The 16,668-nt window shown below is 40.4% G+C and overlaps 2 long non-coding RNA genes across 3 annotated transcripts in view; both read left to right on the top strand.

The window, feature by feature from the left end:
* Window positions 1-16,668, top strand: part of LOC137249876 (uncharacterized) — a 72,304-nt gene that overhangs the window by 34,861 nt on the left and 20,775 nt on the right. The gene's annotated exons all lie outside the window — the stretch shown is intronic.
* LOC137247943 (uncharacterized) lies at window positions 6,193-6,984 on the top strand. The gene is made up of 3 exons (XR_010951949.1): window positions 6,193-6,326; window positions 6,411-6,464; window positions 6,567-6,984. It is a non-coding gene; the product is annotated as an uncharacterized lncRNA (long non-coding RNA).

Raw genomic sequence — 16,668 nt, 5'->3', positions numbered from 1 at the left:
CTCATAAAGATATCTAGGTTTATCTCTAAGCCAATACTAAGCAGTGACTTGTATGCGCTTCAACAAATCAATCATTATGTCTATACATATGTCCATACAAGCAGCGGAGAGCAACGCACAAACACATGCATATATCTGAGATACTCCGAAAAGTAGGCAATCATCTGTGGAAGTATCACTCACATATACACGCGCATGGGCTATGCGAGAAGCTATAATAATCGTGCATCTGTAGTTATAGCTAAGAACTTTATAGCTGGTAAACGAGTAGTAAATTTTAGAAATAGAAACGCCTAGAAGTATGCAAACGAGACAGTACAGAGCATAAAAGGAGTTAAAGCTGAGTAAGCAGTGTCACTTACATTCCTAGGCTCACAGAAAATTTCACACATGACTGGACAAAAACATCAAACACAAACACTATACTAGCATACAGGTCAAACTGCACTTTGGCAACGTGCTTTACAAAAACAAAAACACCCATAGATCTCCAACAACGTAGCAATGTAGTTTACGAAATTCAATGTAAAGGGAATGAAGAAGATAGCTGCAGTAAGGTCTACATTGGGACCACAAAGCGGGCGCTCGGCACACGGTAGCACGAAGCCGATATACGTAAACAAAAACAAAGCACACAAATTGTGTTTTTCGTTAATTTTTCATTATTGTAAGTAAGAAAATACTTTTTGTGCAATCAATATTTATTTGCAATATTTTAAATTTTAAATCTATATGTATCTGATTGTGCTCTTTGTTGTTTTTTTGTTTTATTAAATAAGTACAGTATCATGCTCCTGAAGATGCCAAGGAAAATTGGCGAAACGTCGAGCTGAATGGTGGAATAATCTATGTTGCACCCAACGCAATAGATCTGCATAGCTTAAAATATACATAAATATTATTCAAACAGATCGGAAGAAAACTATATAGTAATCAGTTTGATTTAAGCACGCTATCTGTTGAGGAGTAGAAGTGTTATTGTGAAGTACTTTAATAAAGGCCATTTTGCATTATTGAATAGTGGAGTTATTTATTCAACACTTTAGTGATTCGAACGTTAGTAGAAGGTTGCAAATAAGCGGAATTTCCCAAAATTCGTTACAATTGATGTCAGAAGAGGAATTGTTGAATAAATTCCGAAGATTGCGAATACAACTTGGACATGGAAAAGTTGAGTGAATTAAGGATCCAGCAACTGAAGAAGGAGTTGGAGAGCCGTGGATTGAATACATCCGGCAATAAGATCGAACTTCAAGCTCGGCTACGAAACGCTATGGTGTCGGAAGGAATTAATGTGGACGATGATGTCTTTCATCCTGATGGTTACGAGACAACAACAAGAATTGAAGAGAAAAACGAAACATCGCAGACAGTTACGAGCACAGACTGGAACAGGATTTTGGCTGCAATATCAACTCAAACATCGACAATGGCATCTCAACTGGAATCACAGGAGAAACGTATAACATCCAAGATGGAAACTCAACTGGAATCACAGGAGACACGTATAGTATCCAAGATGGAAACTCAGCTGGAATCACAGGAGACACGTATAACATCCAAGATGGAAACTCAACTGGAATCACAGGAGAAACGTATAACATCCAAGATGGAAACTCAACTGGAATCACAGGAGACACGTATAGTATCCAAGATGGAAACTCAGCTGGAATCACAGGAGACACGTATAACATCCAAGATGGAAACTCAACTGGAATCACAGGAGAAACGTATAACATCCAAGATGGAAACTCAACTGGAATCACAGGAGACACGTATAGTATCCAAGATGGAAACTCAGCTGGAATCACAGGAGACACGTATAACATCCAAGATGGAAACTCAACTGGAATCACAGGAGACACGTATATTATCCAAGATGGAAACTCAGCTGGTATCACAGGAGACACGTATAACATCCAAGATGGAAACTCAACTGGAATCACAGGAGACACGTATAGTATCCAAGATGGAAACTCAGCTGGAATCACAGGAGACACGTATAACATCCAAGATGGAAACTCAACTGGAAGAAGAGAACACATATATGGCATCCAAGATGGAAACTCAACTGGAAGAACAGAAGACATATATAGCATCCCAACTGGAATCAGAAATTTCCGAAATTACGTCGCAAGTGTCATCTCAACTGGAAGACCAAAAGACATATATGGTATCTCAATTGGAAGCGCAAGAGGCACGTATATCTGAAATGCCAGCAGAAGTCGATGATTTGAAAGGTCGTATGGAGCAGTTACAACTAAATCGCCAAGCTGTTCCAGCGAGTAACCCAAAGGTAAAAACACCATCTTTTGACGGTTCTGTTCCTTTCCGGCTATTTAAGCTACAATTTGAGAGGACGTCAGCAGTGAACAACTGGAATGCTGATGATAAAGTTGCTGCACTGTTCATGGCATTGAAAGGGCCTGCAGCTGAGATCTTACAAACCATTCCAGAGGACGAACGGAGCTGTTATGAAGCATTGATCGGCGCTCTATAGAGACAATACGGACATAGGAGACAGATATACCAAATGGAGTTACTGAACCGCTTCCAGAGGGCTGGGGAAACATTGCACGAATTTGCGTCGGATGTTGAAAGTGTGGCACATTTAGCGAATGCGGACGCACCGTGGAATACACCGAAAAAGTAAAAATTCAGAGCTTTATTAATGGAATACGGGATGTCGAAACGAAGCGAGCGACATACGCAAACCCAAAACCTATATTCGCAGAAACGGCATCACATGCTCTGATTCAGGAAACAGCGTCGCTTCTGTGTAAGCCAGTTTTCAAAGCACGCCGTGTGGGGGTAGAAAGGCCAGAGTGGGTAGACGCAATTTTATAAGCTTTAAAAGGAACGCAACAGAAGAATAATGGTGCCACCAAATGTTTTAAGTGTGGAAAGCCAGGGCACATTGCTCGTCATTGCAGCACCGGTCCAGGTAGTTACAACTTGGCTGGTCGTAAACGTAAAGGTGGAGGAGATAAGCAAGAGCTAGTCAGATGTAAAGATCGAAAACTTGCCCAAGCTATTGAATGACCTGTGATATCTATCTCGCAAATTGGAAGAAACTCGAGCAGTCCTGCCGTCAAAAGAAATGTCGATGGCAAGGAGCGTGTGCTAACTGTAGATACGGGAGCTTCTCATTCATTAATCCGATCTGATTTGGCCAACAGGAGAGTAAAGACATTACCTGGAGCAGGGTTGCATACGGTCACTGGCGAGTATAACCAAGTCCAAGGAGAAGTGGTATGTGAGGTATTAATTGGAAAGGTCACGATTCTACACAAATTCAGTTGTGGCAGAGATTGTTGATGAAATCATATTGGCGGTGAACTTCTTAGTTGACCATGACATCAGGATCGATGTGCAGAGAAGGTTTATGCGATATAAGAACCAGGATATACCACTTAACTTTAGTTTGGAGAAAGGGTTCAGCACTAATCGAGTACTGGTGGAGAAGATTCGACAAAGACCAAGACAGTCAAAGGTAAAGGTTGATGGATCCAATAGCTCACATAAAGCGAAATCAAATATGCCTGCGAGAGAAACATTGGCATTGACAAAACGCAATGGACGCACAATAACGAAGGAAAGAATTTCCCAGAAGGAATGCGAGGGTAGTCTCAAGCCAGGGTGCACTACTGTTGTGAAACGTGGGAACGATACTGATTATGCGAAGCCAACCCGTCAAGCGTAAGCTCTGCGAAGTAGTTCATTGGCCAAAGAACAGAGTGTGAGGGAACGGCCCAGAGTAATGAGTAGTAGGATGAAACACAAGTACGACAATAATTATAATTCGGAAGATTCCTTGGAGGAGATTTGGTACTGCTATACAACCCTCACCGGCGAAAAGGTGTTCCATCCAAAGTTTGGTGCAATTGGGAAGGCCCGTACAAAGTTGTGAAGAAGATCAGTAATACCATCTGCCGCAGGCAAACCATTGGGAAATCACGAAATTGAAGGGTGGTTCATTTGGAGATGCTAGCAGCGGTTGCAAATAAGCGGAATTTCCCTAAATTCGTTACAATACTGTAATATTTGTCCATCGAGGACTATGGGTAGCGCAGTTATATCAACTGAATCGAGGGATATTGGCAGGACCTGTGTTTTTTCCGCGTTCAGGCAAAGGCCATTTGTTTCTGCCCAAACTGATATTTTATCAAGATCTTCGTTTAGCCCAAAGACAAGATCTTCCCTAAAACCTATTGGGCGTGAAAAATAAATCTGAGTATCGTCAGCATATAAATGTATTGAAGAATTTTGACAGCAATGAACGATGTCATTGATAAAAATTGTAAATAGTATTGGACCCAAGATTTATCCTTGAGGTACCCCTGAGGGAATTTTACTACTTTCAGAAAATACTTCGCCACACTGAAATTGTTGTTTCCTGCTCTAGAGGTAGCTTTCAATACGCTTAATTTTAATAATTTTTGGGCCAATTGTTAAAATTTAAATATTTTGATTTTCAGAGCTTTAAGGCCGTTAATGAAAGACAAAAACTAAGTTTTTTCTTGTCCTCCTACGCGTTTCGATATTTTCTGCATCTTCCTCAGGGAACCTGGTTTATGTAACATAAAACAAAAATGACAATTATTAATATTTTCACAACAAACAACATACATCAATATTTCACTTACATTAATTTTTATAGTTACACACATTAAAATATCATTTAATTGTGACTAAAGCAATAACAATAATAAACAACACAACATTCTGCACATTTAAAAAGTTCCACTGCGTCCATTGCCTCGTACACAGTGATTGATTGCAGTCGCGTAGGTGTGGATCACATAAACTGCGCCTATGCGACTGCAATCAATCACAGTGTACGAGGCAATGTACGCAGTGGAAGTTTTTAAATGTGCAGAATGTTGTGTTGTTTATTATTGTTATTGTTTTAGTCACAATTAAATGATATTTTAATGTGTGTAACTATACAAGTTAAAGTAAGTGAAATACTGATGAATGTTGTTTGTTGTGAAAATATTAATAATTGTCAGAAACTTAGTTATTGTCTTTCATTAACGGCCTTAACGCTCTGAAAATCAAAAAAAAAAAGATGTATTGAAATTGAGTCAAAACAGAAATCATGTTTCAGCTTCGAGAGTAATATATCGTGATTGACAGTATCAAAAGCTTTAGAAAAATCTAAAAAAATTAAAAATGTAAGTAATTTGCCATCGAGGCTGGGGCGAATATCATCCATTACTTTGAGCATGGCTGTGGAACAGCTGTGACCAGCTCTAAAGCCAGATTGATTGTCAACCATCTGTCTATTCTTGCTCAGGTGAGATTTTATTTGATTAGCAATAAACTTTTCAAACACTTTTGATAAAGCTGGTAAAATACTTATAGGCCTATAATTTTGAGGGCAGTCATAGTTGTTGCTCTTGGCTATAAGGACAATGTTTGCCACTTTCCATTGGTTTGTGAACGTAGATGAGGTTATGGAAAAGTTTATGAGATGTGTAACAGAGGGGAGTGCAGAGGGCAAGATTAATTTTAAAAAGCGTAGCCTAAGTCCATCCACACCCACATCATTCGACATGATGTTGTATACACACTTGACGATCTCATCCTCAGTGCCTGAAACAAATGTAAATTTATTAGAGAGGTTGTATTCTAAGCTCTGATTCACAACAAATTTTGAAAAATGGTCAGACCGTCTATTTATTCCTATGAAATACGAGTTCATTAAATTTGCATCAACAATGCAAGCTTTATCAGCCTTCGGACGAACTCCTAACGAATTTTTCCACAGAATTTTTGAAGGAACGTTATCATTAAATTTGGTTTTGAGATAATTTATTTTGGCTTGACGCAAATAAGTTGTTAATTTGTTTCTTAACTTTTTGTATTCTATCCACCGTGCAGTAGTAGGGTTGCGCTTCCAATATTTATAAGCATTATTACGGTTTTTGATAAGCTTTGAGATTCTATTATTGAACCAAGGCTTTTTATTGTCAATTGCATTGGTAGTGGAAATATGAATATATTTTTCATATAAGTATTTTACCAGCATTGCGAAATAAGATAGCTTATCTTCAATATGCGGAAGAAGATAGCAGTAGTTCCAGTCCATTGAGAAACTTTCATACTGGAGGGCATTCATATTAATTTTTTTTAAATCCCTGTACATAAGTTTCACAGCATTTTTAGTTTTGCTGAATTCAACATCGTAAGATAACAAAGTTAACTCGTGGTCAGAAATCCCAGACAAAGGCATTATATTTCTGGCGTCACTTGCGCCAAAGAGATCCAGCATACTTGGCCTGAATTGAGGCGCGAAACGTGTAGGGTATTTGTTAACAATGGTAATACCAACAGAGATAAATTTACTTATCAAGTTCCTGGATCTATTACTATCAACTAATTTATCTACATTAAAATCACCACAGATTAGGACATGTACATAGTGCATTGACAATTCGGATATTTTATTGAAAACTATGGTAAAGTCATTGCTGTTATGGAGATTGTAGATGCAAACAACTGAACATTTTTTAACGTTATCATAAAATTCTACAAAATTTCTCTCAACTGGATCTGTACAGCCTGATGCATATATAACTTTACAATTCAAGTAAGGTTTAAAATAGATGGCTATGCCGCCACCTCTGTTACCAGTGGATCGATCATTTGTTATCAATGAGTAATCACACAACGTATACATTGAGTTTTTCATACCAACTTTGAACCAAGATTCTGTTACGCATATCACGTCCATTCTAACATCATGAAAAATATAATTTAGATATTCGAGTTAACGACTGTTAAGCTGCGAGAGTTAAAATCATTGTTTACTACAGGCATGCTTAACCAACGAAACGATATCAATTTGCTACGATAATCAACGTTAATAAACGAAACGAAGTCATTTAAGTAGAGGTTATGTTGCGAATAGAGTGGAAGGCAGTGGACTAGGCAGTCGAATGTCATATAATGAAGGAATGGTGTTCGGAGTTTTTTCAAAGTTAAAAAAAAAAATGATAAAAGCTTTAATATAAATAAAACTATTGTATTAATAACAACAAAAACGCCATATATATTCTGTATACATTAATTGGCATGGATTATCTCACTTTAAATTTGAATTAAATAATCTAAAGTTTTTTTTTTGAAACTAAGTCGAGAACTGTGAGTGTGAATGTGCGAATTTTCACCGATCAGCTGTTAGTTGCGCTACTTGGTAAAATTTACAATGGTTAAAATGATAGATATGAAAACCTCTGTTGTACTCACATGTTAATCGAAGCGCAAGCTTTAGATCATTGTAAATTTTACCAAGTAGCGCAACTAACAGCTGATCGGTGAAAATTCGCACATTCACACGCACAGTTCTCGACTCAGTTTCAAAAAAAAAAAACTTTAGATTATTTAATTCAAATTTTAAAGTGAGATAATCCTTACAAATTTATGTATACAGAATATATATGGCGTTTTTGTTGTTATTGAAACAATAGTTTTATTTATATTAAAGCTTTTATCATTTTTTTTTTAACTTTGAAAAATCTCCGTACACCATTCCTTCATTGTATGACATTCGACTGCCTAGTCCACTGCCTTCCACTCTATTCGCAACATAACCTCTGCTTAAGCTGCCAAACTATATAGTAAACAATGCTTTAGATTATCTTGGTTAGTGCTCTCACTGATGTTAACCAAACCAACAAAATACAACAGATGCTTGCAAACGGTTACAAATACATATAGAATTGGAAAGAATGGAAGAATATGCAGTGGGGACAGGGCAAAAAGATTGGCGAACAAAGTATTTTTTAAGAGAATAGGCATTGAACATTAATACTATTTTCTTTTCTTTCTTTTTTTGTAGAAGTTCTAGATTTTCCGCGCCAATCCAGTTCAATATGCAAGCACGTGTTTTTGCTGCTCGAGCTGTAGTATATATGTAGGTGCTCCATTTGTTGTCAGCCTTATTGTCTCTCGAAAATTCGGAATCGCTCCCGACGATTTTTCATCATATTTTCCTTGGTTTGCTGATTTTCTTCTAACAATCGCATCATGAATTCCTGATTGGATTTTTGCATTTGTTGGATTGCGGCTAAAACTGCCTCTTCTGTACTCATTTTGACTGGTCGTGATAATTTCTTTTATTACGACACACTAGGCTACTGCTTCAGGCATATATGTAATGCTCCTATATTGCTACAAAAGGCTAGGTACATTACCAAACATCAGAGTGCCGATATATTGCTGTTTAAACATTTTTGTTTTTGTATCCAATAATCGAATGTACCTAAATTAGAATTTTTTCTTGTCACTCTTATGCTGCTATAATCACAAAAATTGTTTAGGCTGTATTGTTTTGATTTCGAATTCAAAACACATTGCGAGCATTTTCTATTAGCAATATAGGAGTATTACATATATGGCTTCAGGTTCCTCAACTCACCTCATCGCCATTTGTTGAGTTTATGATACAATTCAACTTTATTAAATATTATTTTTAGACGGCTCATACATGACACAAAAGCCATGCGCAAATATAAAACGACGAAATTTGTGCAAATGAAAATTTTGACATACACGGCACAAAAACAGTGCACAATATTCATTTTTAAAGTAGCGCAACAAATGAAACATGTGTTTTAATTGTATAAAAAAGGCGCTAATTGTTTAAAAAATTACTCTTTATTTTCCACAGTGCTGGTAATTCACGGTATAAGTAAAAAACTCGCACCAGAAGCGTTTATTTTCCATTGTATTTATAACATATATATTTTAATTGTAGGACCAGCTCAACTCATTGCAGCACTGCGCAATATTCATTTTTCAACTAGCGCAACAAATGAAACATGTATTCTAATTGTATAAAAAACTATTATGTATTATTGAATTTGTGTGAATTCATGTTACAAGCTAGAGATGGTCATTACGCCTTCGATATTAACATTTTTAAGTAATAAGTAATAATTATTGATGTTATATTATCAGAAACCACAGGTAAACTGTGTTACCATTCACCACACACGAAGAAAAAAGCATGTGCAATATTTGCAGACATTCGTAAATATCAAAATCGTTTTCATTTTGGCGCAGTGCTCTGCGCAAATAGCGCAAACACTGCACACACCGAGCAAATCCTTGTGCAAATTGGTAATTGGCACAAGGATACTTGTGCCGTGTAATTGGCGTATTAGAAGGAAGAAATTCGTAAGCTGTTTCTTATTGCCAACTCAAATGTTTAGGTGTAGGGGATGCCAGATCTCCCAACTATGAATATTAATAAATAAGTACTTTGGTACATAACGACGGTTCAATCCGCGTCTGCGTTGACTGTGGCAGCACTGGAGGTGCTTGCGTTGACTGCGGCAGCATTAGCTGCGACTGCGCGACGACACTGCTAGCGTAGGTAACAGCAGAACTACTGTTATTCAATCCCGTTGACCGAAGGGCATAATTCTGGGACTCCCGTTCTTTTAACTGTACCTGAGTTGCTTTCAGATGGAGCTCTAACATGGCTATACTTTTTGCCATTTCGGCGTAGTTATGACCACCGTGGTTACTTGGGATCAGCGAACTACCCGTGGTTATAACAGTTTGGCTGGCTGAGGTAATTGGGGTCCATCATCGATGTGTACTGGTTCGGTTACCGCAGACTTACTAGGGGCACTGTATACCTGTGTTTCTGAACGTGTCCTTGAGGCAGATTCAGATATGCTGGATGGCGTTTCCGTTATTGTAGATAATGTGGCGTTCTTATCCATGTTACTAGTATTCATAAGGCGAGCACTTCTACGTGGCGGTATGTGCAACATATGTGGTGGGTGTATTGAAGCAGTTAATACAGAAGCGTGGCTTAAGCGCAGCCAATTTGGTCAACAGCGAAATAAAGTTTTTATCGTTGGCTCGGACTTGCGAATTTATCGCACCCAGTTGTAAGCAATTGATGTCAATTTATTAGATATTAGGTTGGGTGGTTTATTTCTAAATCAGGTTACAGGTTAATAAAATCACATTACAAAATGACAATTTTTTTACTTACCGCTGTGTGCCTTATCCGACTGCTTGCCAACGAATGGAGGTTTTTCATATCACAAAATGAGACTTGGCATACAGCGGCGAGTTTACATTGCATCTGCAACACTTGTAATAGTGGCTACGAGTGCTTATTAGATACGTAATGTATTATCATTTTTACGAATTGTTGGACAGATTCATATTTATCATTTGACTAAAATTGGTTGACGATACGTGAGCGTTTAACACGATACGGGCCCAGAATCATAAATTTGATACAGGCAATGTTCATACATGGATATATACTACAGTTTACTTATATTCACATACTATGTACATATTCCAGGCAAAGGCTTAGTCTATTTTTAGAAATTAACATTCTGAATTTTTTTCAGCTCATCAGTATGAAGAAATAAAAAAATGGTTACTAAGGAATTTTTGAGATTCATTTGATTTTAAAATTGTTTTTTTTTCTTCTATACTCTCCTGCAGTGGTTTAACCGGAAGGATTCCATGAATACTTAAACGGAAAATGCGATCCGAAGTTTACTCCAAATGAATAATTAAAAGCACTCAATGTCTTCTTTTAGCAAAATTGTACCAAATATGTCAATCTCGGACCAATGCTCCTTTGGAGTATAGAATATACCAACAACTTTTATAATTGAATCCTTCATTATAAAGGGGCAATGAAATTAGCCAATTTCAAAGTGCTCAAAATGAGTGACGATGAAACGAGACAAAGTAAAACGGTTAAAAGATTTAAATTCTCGTCTGCCCCCAAGAAATTTATATCCGAAACGGACAATTTCATGGAATATTGTGCTCGGTTTAGGTTTAGGTTTAGGTTATTTATTTAGGTCGATGTCCCTCCCAGACAATACTGAGTCTTCTCTCAACATAAAAACTCGAATACAGAAAAATTCTGGAATCGAGTCCAACACGTCTTCGATAAAATTGTCGAAACCCCAGATCAGGACCTGCCCGAAGATTTTCCAACATCTGCTAATAGCAAATACAGGTCCTGTCTCATAGCGTATGAAGACACAAAAGCCCAGATCGAAGACCAGCTTCAGTTGCTTAAACAAGCAAATGCACCCGCGCCCCCTACCGTCACACCAGGTCCATCAGACAACTCCGGTATTTCGCTAAAAATCCCTCCCTGCGATACCGAAATATTTTATGGTGGTTATGAAAAATGGGCCTCGTTTCGTGACATGTTCACAGCGGTTTACATTAACCACCCCAAACTCTCCCAAGCGCAAAAATTGTATCACCTCAGATACAAAACCCAAGGAAAGGCAGCTCAAATAGTCAATCAATTCCCCTTGACTGACGCCAATTTCACCTTAGCGTGGGAAGCCCTAAACTCTCGATACGAGAACAGACGAGTTCTCATAGATAACCAAATACGGGCCCTGATGAACTTAAAAACTATCACCACAGAAAACAGTGAAGACATTCAAAGGTTGCAATCGTCGGTAAATAATTGCCTTCAAATTCTCGCCACGCAACAAGTCTCCACAGATAACTGGGACCCCATACTTATTTATCTGGTTACCTCTAACTACCAGAAAATACAGTCACGTTGTGGGAGCAATCTCTAAGCTCAAGAAGAGAACTTCCCAATTGGTCCCAAATGGACCAGTTCCTCACAACGCGATACGAAGTGGTAGAAAGAGTTGATCAATGGCGCCCAAGTAAAAGTAAATTCACTCCTCCTCAAACTAGGCCGCCATTTAAACCTCAACCGTCATATTCGTTCCAAAATAGATCTACAGCTCAGACTCAGTCTCACGCAACAGAGCATCGAACGATGTACAAATGCTCGATGTGCAAAACCTCCTCTCATCCCTTGATAAATTGTTTCAAATTTAAGAAATTGTCTACCTCTGAACCCAGTCACACATGTTGAAAGATTGTCCTAGCAGTCAAACCTGCAATAAATGTCGTGATCGGCACAACTCAGTGCTTCATGAAGACACTTCACCCACACCGAAGAGACAACCCTCCCGATCGCAAAGGACAACCTCCCAAACCACAACGACAAACCCCATTAACTCATCCGATAAAACCCCGGATCAAGCCGATCTTATGTATGAAGAAACTTCCTGCTCTCAGAAAAGCCAAGTACAATCGTTCTGTGCAGAAACTGATTGTAAAATAATTTTTCCCACGTCTATCGTCCCGGTAGAACATAGAGGGGAGATATTCAAACTTAGAGCTCTCGTAGATCAGGGATCTGAAAGAACCTTCATTTCCACAAGAGCCCAAGACCGTATCAGACTCCCTTACAAACCCTCCAAGTTTGAAATCTCTGGCAAGGGAGGGAAAGTAGTGCAAACCTCAAATAAACTGTGTTCCCTGACCCTTGTTTCCGCCGATTTGCAAACAAAAATCAATGCGAAAGCGATAGTATTACCTCGGCTGACGAAAATGCTCCAAAACTTCCAATTGACCAACGAACTCCAAGCGAAATGGGCGCACCTTAATCTCGCGGATTCGAATTGTCACTCTCCATCCCAAATGGACCTTGTTCTAGGTAGTGACATAGTCCCCCAAATAATTAAGAAAGGCGTTGAAAGGCTCTCACCCCACCTGTTAGCCCAAAACTCGATATTTGGATGGATCATTAGCGGCAAGGCGCCCGTGGAAGTAACCTCCTACTCCATCCAAGTATCAGAGGCAACAAATAACGAGCTAAGCTCCCTACTAAGGAAGTTTTGGGAATTGGAAGAAATACCCAGCGTCAATGACAAAACTCCTGAAGATGAGGTTTGTGAAAATTATTACACAGGCACAACTACCCCGCGGCTAATGGACGTTATGTGGTCAGGCTCCCCCTTAAGCCTAGCTTCTCTGACGCAATCTCCTTATGCAATTCGCGCCCCTCTGCCCTCAGCCAATTTTTAGGGATGGAAAAAACTCTCCCTAGAAAAGAAAGTCTCAAGGAACTATATGATAATGTATTAGAAGAATACATCACCCTCGATCATATGAAAGAAACGGGTTCCCATGAAAAGTTCCACGAAGGCAAATGCGCCTCGTTTCATTTCCCCATCATGCGGTTATAAAGCCCGAGAAAAAAAACCACGAAGGTAAGTGTCGTATTTAACGCCTCGAAAAAATCGGCATCAGGATACTCCCTTAATGATGTTCTCTATACCGGACCTACCCTCCAACCGGATCTGATGCTCCTTATTCTCGAATGGAGGACATACCAGTTTGTTTTTAACGGAGACGTCGAAAAAATGTATCGTCAAATCATAATGCATGAAGACGACAGAGACTATCAGAGGATCGTCTTTCGCTCATCTCCGAGCGACCCCATAAAAGACTATCGCCTGAAAGCAGTCACATTTGGTGTGAACTGTGCTCCCTACCTCGCTATACCTACTCTTCACCAACTGGCCAAAGATGTAGAAGAAACTTTTCCCAAAGCCGTCCTTCTCTTGACCAAAGAAACGTATATAGATGACATTTTCTCTGGCAGCCATGAAATTCTCTCCGCTGAAACATCTCTCTCTCAAATCATCCAAGTGTTAGCGTCAGTAGGATTTCCATTACTGAAAATAACGGCCAATCACCCCAGTATAATAAAAAACATTAAGGAAGAGAAACTTGCTAGACACCAATCTTTTGGAATTCGAGAAAGCAAGCCACACCAAAATTCTCGGCATACAGCGGAACGCCCTGACCGACACGTTTTCGTATACAGTGGACTCAATACCCCTCTCGTCCGGTAGTACAAAACGACAAATTCTCTCCTCGGTCGCAAATCTTTTTGCCCCGCAGGATGGCTTACGCCGATTATGATTCAGGCCAAGATTTTACTCCAAGAGTTATGGATAGACGGAACTGGCTGGGACGAACCAGTGAAGCTCCTCCGCTTCATTAAATGGACGCAGTTCGCAAAAAATGTACACAACATCTCAAATATAAAGATACCTCGATGGGTTGACTACATGCCGAACCAGCAGGTTGATTTGCATGGTTTCTGCGATGCGTCATAAAAGGCATATTGCGCCACTATATATCTGCGAACAACCCACGGTGCCACCACGTCGTCCCACCCTCTGGTCGCTAAAGGCAAGGTTGCCCCTCTTCGTACTACCAGTCTTCCAAGACTAGAACTATGTGCAGCTTTACTCCTTGCCCGACTAATCGCCATCGTACAATCCCATCTCGAGCTCTCTCTTAAAAATCTTTACATGTGGTCTGACTCGGAAATTGTGTTAGCATGGCTCGAAAAGCCTCCCCATCTTGGAAAACTTTCGTATCCAATCGAACAGCTGAAATTATGGATCTCGTCGGAAACGCCTCCTGGAAGCATGTAGGCAGCCGCTACAATCCAGCAGATATGGGCACAAGAGGATGCAAACCCATGGACTTGGCAAATTCTTCGCTTTGGTGGAATGGCCCTGCGTGGCTGACCCAGCCCCTCGAAGCCTGACCAAAACCATCTACCCGCAGCATCAACCCGCCTGAAATGCGCCGAGTCGAAGCACTACACTCAGTTGAAGATGACCCCGATGTATTGGATCGATTTTCCTCTTTTCCTCGCGCCCTCAGGGTCATGGCATATGCCTTTAGGTTCATTAATAATTTCAAGGACCGAATTCGAGGCATTAAACCCGCTTACACTCCCTCTATGTCTCATGAAGATCTCCGAAAAGCGAAAACTAAACTTGTGACGTTAACGCAAACCCGATATTTTGCTCGCGAAAGAGCATGCTTGGAAAATGCAAAACCAATTGATAAAAGAAGCTCTCTACTAACCCTCAACCCATACCTCGATGAAAACGGGCTCCTCAGGGTTCATGGTAGATTAGTTCATTCGACGTTGACTTAGAATGAAAAACATCCCGTTATTATCCCAGAAAAATCTAGATTCGCTGTCCTCTATATACAGCACCGAACGAACTTCTCCTCCACGCCGAAATACGTCTCATGCAGCAATGCCTCAGACAGGATCTATATTCCACGACTCAAACCCCTCATAAAGAGATGCATACATCAGTGCAAACCTTGTTCCCTCCACAAGCGGCAAATACGATCGCAAATCATGGCGGCTTTGCCCTCAGAACGATGGACATACGCTCCGCCTTTTACCACTACCGGTGTCGACTTTGCGGGGCCTTTTCAAATAAAAGCCTCCTTGCTAAGGTCCCACACCTTACTGAAAGGCTACGTGGCCGTTTTTGTCCGTTTTGTGATAAAAGCTCTCCATCTTGAGCTGCGCTCGGACTTAATAACCAATGCCTTTCCCGCAGTATTTGCTCGCTTCGTCGGACGTCGTGGATATCCTGCCACAATGATGAGTGACAACGGCAAAACGTTTATTGGAGCTAAAAGAGCGACCGAAAAGGAGTTCGTTGACTTCATGAAAACCGCCTCTCAAGAAGTAATCGCGAAATACTCTCCCCAGGGCATCAATTGGAAATTCATTCCGGCCGGAGCTCCCCACATGGGCGGCTTGTGGGAGTCTGCAGTGAAGAGTTTCAAACTGCACTTCAAGAGGACTGCTCGTAACTGCAAGGCCGGGAAGAGCCTATCCTTCCCCCATGTCTTAAACGGTGGACAGCAAATTACCTGCGTGGTCGGCAGGCATCGGTGCAATTTAGAAACGAAACATCAAAGCCAAGGAGAATTAAACAAGGGGTGCCACAGGGTGGTGTCCTATCCCCACTTTTGTTTAACTTCTACATATCTAAGCTACCTTCACTTCCAGAAGGAGTCAAAATCGTTTCTTACGCCGATGACTGTACAATAATGGCCAGAGGCCCAGGCCCAAAGATCGATGAGCTATGCAATAAAATAAACGGCTACCTCCCTGATCTCTCCAGTTTTTTCGCCTCGCGAAACCTGGCATTATCACCGCCAAATCTTCCGCGACCTTATTTACAACATGGACGTCCCAAATGTCGACCATTTTGAACATCCACGTCGATGGCACTACGCTACCGACTGTCCTACACCCCAAAAACTTGGGTGTGACGTTTGATCAGGATCTAAATTGTGGTGAGCACGGAGCCGCAATTGTTCCGAGAATTCATAGCCGTAACAAAATCCTCAAATCCCTCGCTGGCAGTACCTGGGGAAAAGATAAAGAAACGCTCATGACTACATACAAAGCAATTAGCCAGCCGATTGCGTGCTACGCGTCACCCATATGGTCGCCAAGCCTAAAAATTACCCATTGGAAGAAGCTACAGGCCTGCCAAAATACTGCTCTCAGAATTGCCACGGGATGTCTTCTTATGTCCCCAGAACACCATCTGCATAATGAGGCGAGAATACTCCCCATCAGGGCGAGAAATGAGATGCTCACCAAACAGTTCCTGTTGAATACCCAGAAACCTGAGCATCCCAACAGACATCTGAGTGATGAACCAGCACCGCTTAGAGGCTTAAGTAGTCATCTCCGTAAGCATTTTGAGGAAATACGGCACCTGAGAACCCAGCCGCATGAAGCGAAAAAACACAAGCAGGTCCTTGGTGAAGTCCATAAACAGGCGTCGGACCTTTATGCCGGGAATTGCCAGGTGAATCCAATACTTTAAGAAAAGTATCCAAAACTCGCGGAAGAGGAACGCATACTCCCCAGGGAAACGCGTGTCACTCTTGCTCAACTTCGTTCTGGATACTGTAACAGGTTAAACTCTCACCTATCCA

Source organism: Eurosta solidaginis, chromosome 4 (assembly GCF_040869045.1).
Source record: "Eurosta solidaginis isolate ZX-2024a chromosome 4, ASM4086904v1, whole genome shotgun sequence".
Lineage (NCBI taxonomy): Eukaryota > Metazoa > Arthropoda > Insecta > Diptera > Tephritidae > Eurosta > Eurosta solidaginis.
Note: the sequence above shows the minus strand (reverse complement) of the source record. Positions and strands in the feature narration are given on the sequence as shown.